General features: G+C 32.0%; 1 protein-coding gene across 1 annotated transcript in view; it reads left to right on the forward strand.

Annotated features, from left to right (window-relative positions):
* The window catches only part of LOC735522 (disintegrin and metalloproteinase domain-containing protein 5), a 148,022-nt gene that overhangs the window by 125,576 nt on the left and 9,126 nt on the right, over positions 1 to 13,320 (forward strand). Inside the window, exons 22-24 of the mRNA XM_063817045.1 lie at positions 367 to 554; positions 721 to 907; positions 5,368 to 5,454. The gene's annotated coding sequence lies outside the window, so the exon portion shown is untranslated. The remainder of the gene's footprint in view (positions 1 to 366; positions 555 to 720; positions 908 to 5,367; positions 5,455 to 13,320) is intronic.

Here is a 13,320-nt window from a genome sequence, read left to right on the forward strand (position 1 = left end):
AACTTTGAACTATATCAAGAGGTAAAATGGACTTAATAATCACAGGACCAAAAAAATAGAGCATTAGTCAAATATCAGATGACAGAAAGGGAGCACACTATTAGAATAGTAAATAAGAGAGAAAATGACTGATCTCTCAATTATTTCTACACTAAAATATCACTTTTGCTCTTTCCACCCAAGTGGGTAGTTTTTAGCAGGTGTTTCTCCTTTGTGTATAGACAATAATTACATCAAAAAGTTGTGGTGGATGACACTGAATGGGCATTATTGCTATATAGATATCTCCATATTAATTTACTACATTTTTATTTGTAACTAATTTTTTAAAATGAGTAATTGGGACTTCTTTATTTATGTTTTCAGTTGCTCAGGGTGCTCCTTATCTGTGTTCACAAGAAGTGAATTTGCATGCCAACAATTTTGGAAACTGTAAAACTAGTTCCTATAATTTCGAGTACACATTTTTAAACGTGTACATTTTTCTAACGTTGGTATGTGTGTGTGTATTTCAGAGGGTCACTTAATACAAATGAGAGATGTAGCATATACAGGTGAGTTTATATTTTGCACTTTATAAAGTGGTGTAGGTTCTGAATATAGTTGGTGGTGTAATCTAAGTAACATTTTGAATTATCATTATATTTTGAGCTGTTATTTACCTAGTATATTGTGTCCTTAAGTGAAAAATGGCTAATTTTTTCTGCCTTATATTCCCAGACGTGTCCTTTGTGCAAAGCTAGTTTGTCACTGGAAAAGTACAGAACTAATACGACATAAAGATGATGATGCTTAATATACTTACCTTGGAAACCATGTATGTGTGTCTACATTTTTACGAAATTCATGTGGTAGCATAAAGGATAACTCCTATGTAAAAAATGGTACTTTTTGTGGTCTAGAAAAGGTAAATAAAAATTTTACTTGATACTATATGGTGTGTTTCTGCATACGCATAACAGTGTGAGTGAGAGAGATAGGCATCTTTACTGTTTTATTACTGTTACACATGTTTATTACTGCATGATCTTGAGATTCAACATCAGAATTCTTGTTGGTCAAAGGAACTCTTATTTTACTACCTGTCATTTTTTATTTTGAATTTTGCCATAGGTATTTAAATTTTTCTCATATTTGAGAACTAAATCTCTTTGTGAGGCAAGAATCTTATCTGAAATAATATGCCTAAACCTAGAACAAAAAATGAAATCAAACAACATTCCAAAAAATAAGGTCAGAAAATCTGAATAATTAGAACATTAAAGAAATACAGAAAAAAAAACCCAAGTATTTAGTAATTGGCAAGGACTTGTTTAATTATAATGAAAGTAAAATATTTATTTGCTCATCGACCTACTCTCTGAATTCTTTCTCCAAAATCATGACATACCTATTAAAAATTTGGCACGTGCTTAACAGTAAAACATAGAGTTTAAGCTTTACTTATTTTTGAGAGGCATAATAGATGAAGGATTTTTGAACCAGTGCCATTGAAAAATTAGTTGACTGATGAAAAAGTACAAACTTATCACACATTTTACATAATTTTTATATAGATCCAATATTTTAAGAAAAGAAAAACAAGAGGAAAATGGAAATTAATAGTAAACTTATCTCAGAATGGGAAAAGTTGTTACCACATAAAAATAATGAAGTAATAAAGAAACATTCTTGTGCTGGTTACATTATAAAGGAATATGTCAACCTTTCAAAGGATGACAAAATTGATAAAACAAACTGACAAAAATGTTTACTATAAATATGACAGGGTAAATACATAATTTACAGCTAATTTAATCATCAATTAATTAAAGAAAAAGCACAAAAATGATGTGTATATGTGCTATACTTCAGAAGACATTTGATCTTTGTCCCTGGTTCCTGGTGCAGAGAACCTAAAACTATTAGAATTTCCTGAGTGACAGGCCTGTCCTTTGTTATTCATAATGAGCCCTTTTCAATCAACATCTGAGTTTATGTTAATGCAGTAACTTAGGGTAGGGCCCCTAGATAGCCTCAGGATGGGGCTGGTCACCAGAAAGACCAAGTGATTAGAAGGTTGACACTCTCAGTCCTACCCAATGACCTTTGGAAAGGGACAAGGTGAAGCTGGTGATTGAGCTCCATAAAGACTCTGTATGTGGCTCATGCCTGTAGTCCTGGCTACTTGAGAGGCTGAGGCAGGAGGACTGCTTGAGCCCTGGGGTTCGAGGGAAGCTCCAGTGTGTTTGAATTGTGCCTGTGAATACTCAACTGCACTCCAGCCTGGGCAGCATATGGAGGCCCTATGTCTAAAAACAAGCAAACAAATAAACTTCTGAACAAAGAGATTCAGAGACAGCTTATGGATTGGTGAACACACAATGACTTGCTGGGAGGGTGACGTGTCAGGAGAGGGCATGGAAACTCTGCCTGTACCACCTCGTCCCCGTCAAATACCTTGCCCAACGCATCTCTTCCAGTGGGCTGCTCCTGAGTTATACCTTTATACTCCTATACTTTTTTTTACAGTTCTATTTTATTTTTAATAGACAAATGACAGTTGTGTATTTGCATGGTATACAATATGATGTTTTGAAACATGTATATACTGTGAAATGAACAAATCAGTCTAATAATTATCATATTCATTACTTCAAATAGGTATAATTTCCTTGCAGTGAGAACATTTATAATCCCCTTTCGGGTATTTTGAAATATACAATATATTATAATTAAGTATACTCACCTTGTTGTGCAATAGAAGATCCAAACTCATAATTAGCTTTGTACTCACTGACATGTTTTTCTTTTCTTTGTTCACTCCTCCCCTAACTCCTTGTAACCACCATTCTAGTCTCTACTTCCATGAGTTCAACATGTTTAGATTGCACATGTGAGTGAGATTATATTTGTCTCTCTGTGCCTGGCTTATTTTACTTAATGTCATATAGGCTCACCAGTGTTGTTGAAAATGAATTTCCTGTTATTTTTAAGTCTGAATAATATTTCATTGTGTGTGTGTATGTGTGTGTATATATATATACATATATATATGTCTACATTTTTACAAAATTCATGTGTAGCATAAAGGATAACTCCTATGTAAAAAATGGTACCTTTTGTGGTCTAGAAAAGGTAAATAAAAATTTTACTTGATACTATATGGTGTGTTTCTGCATACGCATAACAGTGTGAGTGAGAGAGATAGGCATCTTTACTGTTTTATTACTGTTACACATTTTTATTACTGCATGATCTTGAGATTCAACATCAGAATTCTTGTTGGTCAAAGGAACTCTTATTTTACTATCTGTCATTTTTTATTTTGAATTTTGTGTGTATGTGTGTGTATATATATATACACACACACACACATATACACATCACATTAAAAAATATATATGCGTCTGTTGATGGACACTTAGGTTGTTTGCATACCTTGTCTATTGTGAATAATACTACAATAAACACGGGAGTCAGATATCTCTTTGGCATACTAATTTTATTTCCATTAGATAAATACACAACAGTGGGACTGCTGGATCATATGATAGTTCTCTTTTTAGTTTTTTGAGGAATCACTGTACTTGTTTTCCAAAATCACTGTATCAATTTACAATGCCACCAACAATGTATAAGCATTCCCTTTTCTCCACATCCTAACCAACACTTGTTATTTTTAATACTTTTGATAATAGCTAATCTGACAGGTTTGATGTGATGCTTCATGTGGTTGTAACTTGCATTTCTCTGATGATTAGAGATATTGAAAATCTAATTGGGTGCTTTCTCTATGTGACTAGGGTTTATCAAATGACAGCCTTCATCTTGGAAGCTGAGTTTAGGCCATGATCGCTAAACATGATACTATACTAACCACTGGTTTAATTGGGTAGTGCTTATTCTAGAGGACAGAACACTCTAGAAGCCTGAATTCCGCAGTCTTATGAGTCTAGTTGCTTTAGGAAACAAAATACCCTTCTAAATCTTTGGGATAAAAGTGCTGTGTGAACTGCATTCAGTCATTGAGAGGGAGAGGGAAAAGTGAGTATTGGATGTTGAGAGCGAAGTAAGTTTTGTGTACAGACTTCCGTGGATAAGTCCACATCTTAGCCATCCCTCCCCTTCCTGTCCTTTCAGCTCTTCTCCCTCAGTTTTTCCTTATAATCTTGAGGCTGCAGCTCTTCAAAGCATTGCCAGGCTAATCAACCAGGCTTCTCTTTGCCACTGTCTTTGATATGGTTGCTTTCCCACTTCATTTTATCCATTGTTGATCTTCCTTTTTATTTCGTTATTCCAGGAAGTTCTTACATCTCTCTTCTTCCAATTGCATCTTTTTGATTCTCCTTTATTCTCTTTTATTGGAAAAAGAGGGCTTTTGTGTTCACCAGCTCTGTCAATTCAAATTGGAATTCTTCTCTGGCTATTTTAAAAATTCATCAAAGGTGTGCTTTGTTTTCATTTGTTGTTCAACATTGTTCAAATGATTTCAGAGAGATAAGAAAGTAGAGACTTCTTTACCTCACCTTCATGAAATGTGGGTCCTTTGTAAAAATTAAATTTAACATATATTTATATTTACCTCTATCCATACATACCTATATGAAAAGACAGATGCACTTTAACATATATCCACATCTACATCTATCTATACCTATATGACTTTAGACAGATGTACTTTATTTCTTATTTGTCAGTATCAATATACATATATCTTATTAATTTGAATAAAGATTATAAATAAAACACTCATAGATTTAACATAGTAATATACTAAGTCAACAGTATACTACATGGAAATAGGCATTTCCAGCAAGGCAAATTTGCTTAATACTGGTTGTGATACAAAGTGCCTTTGAATTTGTTACTCATAAAACTTAAACAGGAGAAGAGTTTATCAAACTGATCCTAGTCCATGTATCTTAGCTAGGAGAGATAAGAACATCTAAGTATAATCATTTGATAACTGAAAAGGAATATGCTTCGGGCATATTGATGAGATCATCAACAGAGAGTTTTTCAAACTAATAAGCTAGTCAATGAATTTAAAAAATAACATTAACTGCCTTTCTTTTACTCATTCTTATACACAGGACTATAAGTAAATATGATATTCAATATTTTATAAATATATTTAATATTTTATAAAGTAATTTCATTTTAATTTACTTCATTACTTAATTTTTCTATAAAGTTATAAAGTAATAACATATCATTTTGATAGTGACTTCGGGTTCTATTACTACAATGAACAAAAGTCATCAAATCCAAATTTATGTTTGTGTTTATATCTTATGAATATAGTTCTTGTACAAAATACAGTTGCTCAACTCTTGACTTTGCGTTTAAAATTTTTTCTTGTTATTGGTTACTTTAACATTTTAGTTATGTGATAATGGAGTTTGCCAACTTGTGAGCACATATGCAGATAGAAGACAAGGTAACTCGGAAGAAAAATGCGGTGGACATGGGGTATGTAACAGTTACCCTATTTTCAAATATAGTTATTTTAATCCTTATCAATAACATTTTCAAGGAAAATAATAAGCTAGAGAATTTTCTGATGTAAACATTTCTTTTAGAAAATTGCAGCTAAATAAAGGTAACATATTCTACTATTTTAACATATATATGTGATATATATTTACAATCAAACTGTTACAGGCCTGAGAAGCAAATAAGGTTTGAACCCTGTACAAAAATACAAAAGTAAACATAATTCTTTATTATAATGTTAGAGTCAGATTACTATAATGTTAGCTTTAGAATTTTGAAAATGGATTTAATAAGGATTACACACATATATTTATATATACACATACACATTACTCATAATTGAGTGTATGTGTATACAAATATATTTATAAACACTCATACACTTAATGTATTTATCTTATACACATTGCTTATAATCTAAGTTTTTTTGTGGGAGTAGAGTTTCCTGTTCATCTGTTAAACCCTTTAAAGACTTTATTTCCCTGTATGGATCTTGAAAAGTCAATGAATTTGAAAAATCATTTACTGTTGGTCTTTTGGATAATGTTAAATTTTAATGTAACTATTGCAAATAGTAGTACAAGACACATTGTTGTACAATGACCTTTGCACATTTATCTGATAGTTTAAGTTATTAGCAATGAAATGTGATGATCCAAATATATGCACCACTTAAATATTCGTAAGTATCATTATCTTCAAGAAATATCATGACTTTTTTTTTTTTTTTGCCACGTATCATATACAGAAATATACACTTCAATATATTCTGGCCAGACTAATTTATCGGTCTGTTAGATACGTTCTAAACATGCTAAATCAATTGTTAATTTGAATTTATTTGATAACTAATAATTGAGTTCTTCAGAATGCATTTGGCTTGCACTTTGGGACCAGTGTCTTCTTCCATACTTGCATTTCATATTTATATAGGTATTTCATATTTATATATGTATATATATTTATATGTATATATTCAGAAAAAAGTGACCTATCTGCATGTCTTAGAACAGAATTTTCTCCTAAATTACTTATATATCCTATTACTTAGAGTTTCTTTTCTTATTCTTTATTATTTAATTTTAATTTACTTTGTTACTTAATTTTTTCATAATCCTATTTCTGGGTTCCCAATTCTGCCACTGATTGTTTTCTTTTTCTGTTTTTTTTTTTCACCTTTTAAGTTCAAGGTTGCATGTGCAAGTTTGTTAACATAGGTAAACTTGTGTCTTTGGGGTTTGTTACATAGATTATTTCATCCCCAGGTATTAAGCCTAGTACACATTAGTTATTTTTCCTGATCCTCTCCCTTCTCCAACCCTCCATCCTCCAATAGGCCCCACTATGTATTTTTCCCCTTTATGTGTCCATGTAGTCTCATCATTTGCTCCCACTTATAAGTGAGAACATGTGGTATTTGTCCCTGGAAAGGAGATGGCATTGTTCTTTTTTATGGCTTCATAGTATTCCATGGTGTATAGTTGTAGGTGTGCAGTCTTATTCCTGAATTCTCCATGTTGTCCCTTGGTCTATGTATCCATTTTTGTACCAGTACTATGCTGTTTTGGTTACTATAGCTCTGTAGTATAGTTTGAATTCAGGTAGTGTGATGCTTCCAGCTTTGTTCTTTTTGCTTAGGATTGCCTTGGATGTTTGGGCTCTTTTTTGGTTTCATATGAATTTTAAAATAGTTTTTTTTCTAGTTTTGTGAAGAGTCTCGATGGTAGTTTAATAGGAATAACATTGAATTTGGAAATTGCTTTGGGCAGTATGGCCATTTTTGCAATATTGATTCTTCCTATTCATGAGCATGGAATGTTTTTCCATTTGTTGGTGTCACATCTGATTTATTTGAGCAGCGGTTTGTAATTCTCCTTGTAGAGATCTTTCATCTCACTAGCTAGCTATATTCTTAAGTATTTTATTCCTTGACAATTGTGATTCCTTGATGTTCATCAATGAAAAAATCCTCAAGAAAATACTGGCAAACCGAATCCAGCAGCAAATCAAAAAGCTTATCCACCATGATCATCTAGGCTTTATGTATGGATGCAAGGCTGGTTCAACATACACAAATAAATAAATGTGATTCATCACATACACAGAGCTAAAGACAAAAAACACATGATTATCTCAATAGATGCAGAAAAGGCTTTTGATAAAATTCAACATCCATTCATGTTAAAAACACTCAATAAACTAGGTATTGAAGGAACATACCTCATAATAAGAGCCATCTATAACAAACACACAGACAACATCATACTAAATGGGCAAAAGCTGGAAGCATTCCCCTTGAAAACTGTCACAAGACAAGGATGCCCTCTCTCACCACTCACATTCAATGTAATTTTGAAAGTTCTGGCCAGTGCATTTAGGCAAGAGAATGAAGTAAAGAGCATTCAAATAGGAAGACACGGAGTCAAATTGTCCCTTTTTGCGGAGGACATGATCCTATATCTAGAAAACCCTATAGTCTCAGCCCAAAAGCTTCTTAAAATAATAAACAACTTCAGCAAAGTCTCAGGATACAAAATCGGTAGGAAAAATTACTAACATTCCTATACAACAACAACAGTCAAGCTGAGGGTCAAATCAGAAGTGAACTCCCATTCACAGTTGCCACAAAAAGAATAAAATACCTAGGGATACAGCTAACTAGGGAGGTGACCATTTTCTTATTCATCCACTACATCACATTTGAAATATTTTTTAGTTTTACATATAAGTGTTGATATCTGTATCCAAAAGCACACTTGCCCTTTGTTTTTGTTTGCTTGTTTGTTTTCATAAAAGTTGGCTCTGATTGCAGCTATTTTACTTAAACCTATCACAATTCAGAATACATTTTTACTTCAATCACAACATAGTTTCTAGCTTCATAATTTCTATGCCTTTCTAGCATAAGGCATTTCAATCGTATCAAGAATGTTATCTAGTTTTATTTAAAAATGCAAGAGACAAGCCCTTGCATTTTGTGGTGGCTCACTTCTGTAATCCCAGCACTTTGGGAGGCCGAGGCGGGTGAATCACGTGAGGTCAAGAGTTCGAGACCAGCCTGGCCAACATGATAAAACCCCATCTCTACTAAAAAGACAAAAATTAGCCAGGCAAGGTGGTGCTGCCTGTAATCCCAGCTACTTGGGAGGCTGAGGCATGAGAATCGCTTGACCCCAGGAGATGGAGGTTGTAGTGAGCCAAGATTATGCCACTGTACTCCAGCCTGGGCAAGACAGCAAGGGGAAAAAAATATAAGAGACAAGAGGAAACCTTTATGATACTTAGGTATTGCATGAATATTTATCATATTAATGTTTTTTCACATGAAAATAAAAACTACTTATAATAAATTATACTATATTATTATAATAAATCAAATTGTATTATAAATATAAATTATAAAATACTTATAAATAATTTATATTGTATACAATTAATTATATATTATATTTTATATATTATAAAATTATATTATAATTTACATTAACTCTCACAAATAATTTAATTTTTATGTTGTATACATATAATGCTCTTATTTTATTTGCTTTTGGTTTTAGGTTTGCAATACTCTGAATAATTGTCAACGTGATGTTGCATATTCTCCTTAAACTTGTAGGCAAGATAGTTCATCACCAGGAGGAAGTATTGATGATGGGTTTTGGATTTTAGGTTAGTCTCTAGATCTATGTTCCAATAGAGGTTTCTGCTCTCAAAGAAATGGTCTACATCTCTGCTGTCCTATGTGGCTATTGAGCACCTGACGTGGATGGTACAACCAAGGAACTGAAATTTCAACTGTATTTAATTTAAATTTATATAACCATTTGTGGCTAGTGGCTGGTATATTGGATAGTGCAGCTCTAGATTGTACTGTCAACCAAACTTTTCGGTACTCTTAATTTTCATCCAGAAGTCAACATTTGAAGAATCCTTTCCTCAGCTTAATTATTAACTGAGGTCCCAAGAGCATTTCTATTTATTTAAACTTCAAAGGACCTGCCAAACCATTTTCCAGAATGGCTGTGTCATTTGACATTCCCACCAATAATATATGAATGACCCAATTTTTTGGCATTCTCACTAACATTAGATGGTATCATTATTTTTTAAGCCATTCTAATAGGAGTATATTAATATCTATTGTCGTTTTAATTGTGCTTCCTTCAGTATGTAATGATGTTAAACATGTTTACTGTGTTTATTTGGTATCTGTATATTCTCTTCAGGGAAAAGTCTATTCATATATTTTGACCATTTGTAAAATTGGATTGTTTGTGTTTTTTAATATTACATTTTGAGAAATTTTACATTTTCTAGATACAAGTATTTTTTTGAGAATACGTTGCTTCACACATATTTTCTTCAAGTCTGTAATTAATTTTTTCAGATTAATTATTTTTTAAGTTTTATTTTGATAGGGCATTTTTTTTTTCCAGTTTAGGATCATGCTATATTGAACTCTCTGCCTGTCCTAAGTTCTAAAGATTTTTTGCGATGATATTTCTAAAAAATACAGTTCTTTATTTTTCATTTAGGTTCATTATATATTTTGAGTTATTTTTATGAAAGATGGGAGATACTAAGACAACACTAATTTTTTTATTTATGGATGTCCAAGTTTTCCAGCAGCATTTTTTGAAAAAGCTATTACTCACCCATTGAATTTCTTCTCTCACCTATGTCCCAAACATTGGATAGATTTCTGTTGGTGTATTTCTTAATCCTCTCTTCTTATCTTTTGATCTTTGCATCATTTTCTCCACCAGTACCACACTGCTTATTATAGCTATGTCATAATTTTTAACATTGTAAAATAATTCTTTTTCTTCAAAGTCATTGTGCCTATTTTAGAATTTCTCCTTTCATATGTATTTTAGAATGAGCAGAATAAGCTTATCTATGTTTATAAAATATCTTGCTGTGATTTCGATACAAATTGTATTGAACCTATAGACCATTTTTGGAAGAATTTGCCTCTCTTCTATTATTGAATCTTCCTGTTTATGGACATATGTATCTCCCTGCATTAGTCTGTTATCACACTGCTATAAAGATACTACCTGAGACTGGGCAATTTACCAACAAAAGAGAATTAGTTGACTCACAGTTTCACACGGCTTGGGAGGCCTCAGAAAACTTACAATCATGGTGGATATGATGGGGAAGCAGGCACTTTCTTCTCAAGACAGCAGGAGAGAGAAGAGAGAGAGAGAGAGAGAGAGAGAGAGAGAGAGATTGAGATAAGGGGAAACAGCCACACACTCATGAAGCAACTAGATCTCATGAGAACTCCACCATGAGAACAGCATGAGGGAAACCACCCCCATGATCCAATCACCCTACCAGGTCCCTCCCTCCACACATGGGAATTACAATTAGAGATAAGATTTGGTTGGGGACACAGAGCCAAACCATGTCACTCCATTTATATAGGTCTTCTTAGATTTCTTTCATCAGAATATTGTAACTTTCAAAAATACATGTTTTGTTGTTTCATTATTGAGTACTTCATTTTCTTTAGAGCAATTATAAATGATTTTTTTTTAAATTTTCACTTGTTCACTGTAAGTATACAGATATGCAATTAATTTTTGGGTGTTGATCTTGGATTCTGCAACATAATAGAATTCATTTTTAGTTCTGAGGTTTTTTTCTAAGTACCTTCAGATTTCTATGTAGACTATCATGTTATTTTTAAAAACAGATAGTTTTTTTCAGTATAAATCCCTTTTATTTCTTATTATATTGACTAGAATTGAAGTGAGAGTAAAGATTCTAGCTTTAATAATGATTTTAGGAGGAGAATAATTCAGGCTTTTACTATCAAGTCTGATGCTAGCTGTAGGGATTTTGCTTTGTTTTGTTTGGAGATAATCCTTATGAGTTTGAGGAAATTTCTCTCAATACCTAGTTTCTGAGATAGTTTATATATATATAGCATTGGGTTTTACGAATGTATTTAGTTTCAATGGCTAGGATCATATGATTTTACCTTTTTGTCTGTTGACATAATGGATTACATGAATTTTGGATACTGAACTAATCTTGACTACCTAAAATAAATTCTTCTTGTCTATAATCTATTATTTTATCGTTAGTAATATTTTTATAAAGATAATATTCTTATTATTGCTTTTATTATTATTTATTTGGATTATCTATTATTTATTGCACATTACTAAATTTGACGTGTTAATACTTTGTTGAGGATATTTGTATTTTTTTTAAGATAATGGTTTATATCTGTCATTCTTTCTTCATTGTACTGTCTTTATTTTGTTTAGGTATCAGTAATACTAGCCTCACAAAATGAGATGTGAAGTATTTACTTCTATATTCAATATTACTTAAAATCGACAGTATTGCTTTTTAAAGAACATTTTCCAGTTAATTCTCATGGGCCAGTAGATTTCTTTTCAGGGAGTTTTTGAATTTTTTAAAAAATTATTTTTAAATTTAAAGACAAAATTGCATATATTTATCATGTACAACATCTCATATATTGATCATTTTGGTCATGAGAACATTTTAAATCCACTCTCTTTGCATTTTTAAGAACACATCTTTATTTTCTTAATACATATATAGCCATTCATAGCATCCAATTCATATTAGCTGAGTTGAGTAGTTTGTACTTTCTGAATAATTGGTCTAAATAATTCTTTTCTACTTCTATCAAATACTGAGACAGAAGTTTTTAAAAGCTCCAATCATAATTGTGGATTTATTTCTGTATTTGTTATTTCACTGTATTTTTCATTCCATCTTGAATCTTCATTAATTGCTGCATTCATTGGATTTTAATGTTTTCGTGTGGAATAGCTTCTTTTATTACCGCTGTAATGTATTTCTTCATATTTGTCTTGAAGTCTACTTTATCTGAAAATAACCCTCAGAAGTCATCTTTAACCTGGGGCCCATTAAATCTTTATTTTGTGTACTTTAAAAGTCATATCACAGATTATTTGGAGAAGTAGGAATAAAAGTAGCAAAAACCAGCTTTATAAAACCTTAAATTGAAATTTAAACATAGAAAATCAACTTTTTAGTCTACATTTTTATTGTGTTTCAATATGAATGAGATGAGATTAGTGCACTTGTAAAAGAGATCCCAGTGAAATTCTTCACCCTTTCCACAAGTGAGGTTATAGCAAGAAGATGGCTATCTATGAATGAGGAAGCAGGCCCTGACCACACAATGTCCCTAGCACCTTGATCTTGGACTTCCTAGCTCCAGAACTGTGAGAAGCACAATTCTGTTGCTTATAAGCCACCAAGTCCGTGATATCTTTGTAATAGCAGCCTAAACAGACTAAGATAATTATCATTACAGATTAGAGCCCTGCTTTATGTTTCTTTGGATTTGTCTGATTCATATTGTGTAATGTCTTCTTGTACTGATTTTTAAAAATTATTATGGGCAGTACAGAAAAATCTGAATTCTCACTTGTGTTCAATAATAGCTAAAATAAATAGACAATTTGTCTTCAAGACTCTTCTGTACCTTCTTGAAAACTGACACATTACTTTGGAAAACAAATTAAGAAAATGAAAGATTTACAAAGAAATAAAAAAGGATCCCAGGAATAAATCCTTTCTCGTATATGGTATAATAATTTTCAACAACACCAACAAGACCATTTGATAGAGAAAGGACAATCTTTTTAAAAAATTGTGTTGGGAAAACTGGATAATCACATGCAAAAGGATGACATTGTACCCATGCTTGTACTATACACAAAAAAATAACTCACAATGGATTCAAGATCTAAACGTGAGTTTTAAAACTATAAAGATATCAGAAGAAAATACAGGGGGAAATCTTCATGACATTGGATTTGA

Source organism: Pan troglodytes, chromosome 7 (genome assembly GCF_028858775.2).
Source record: "Pan troglodytes isolate AG18354 chromosome 7, NHGRI_mPanTro3-v2.0_pri, whole genome shotgun sequence".
Taxonomy (NCBI): domain Eukaryota; kingdom Metazoa; phylum Chordata; class Mammalia; order Primates; family Hominidae; genus Pan; species Pan troglodytes.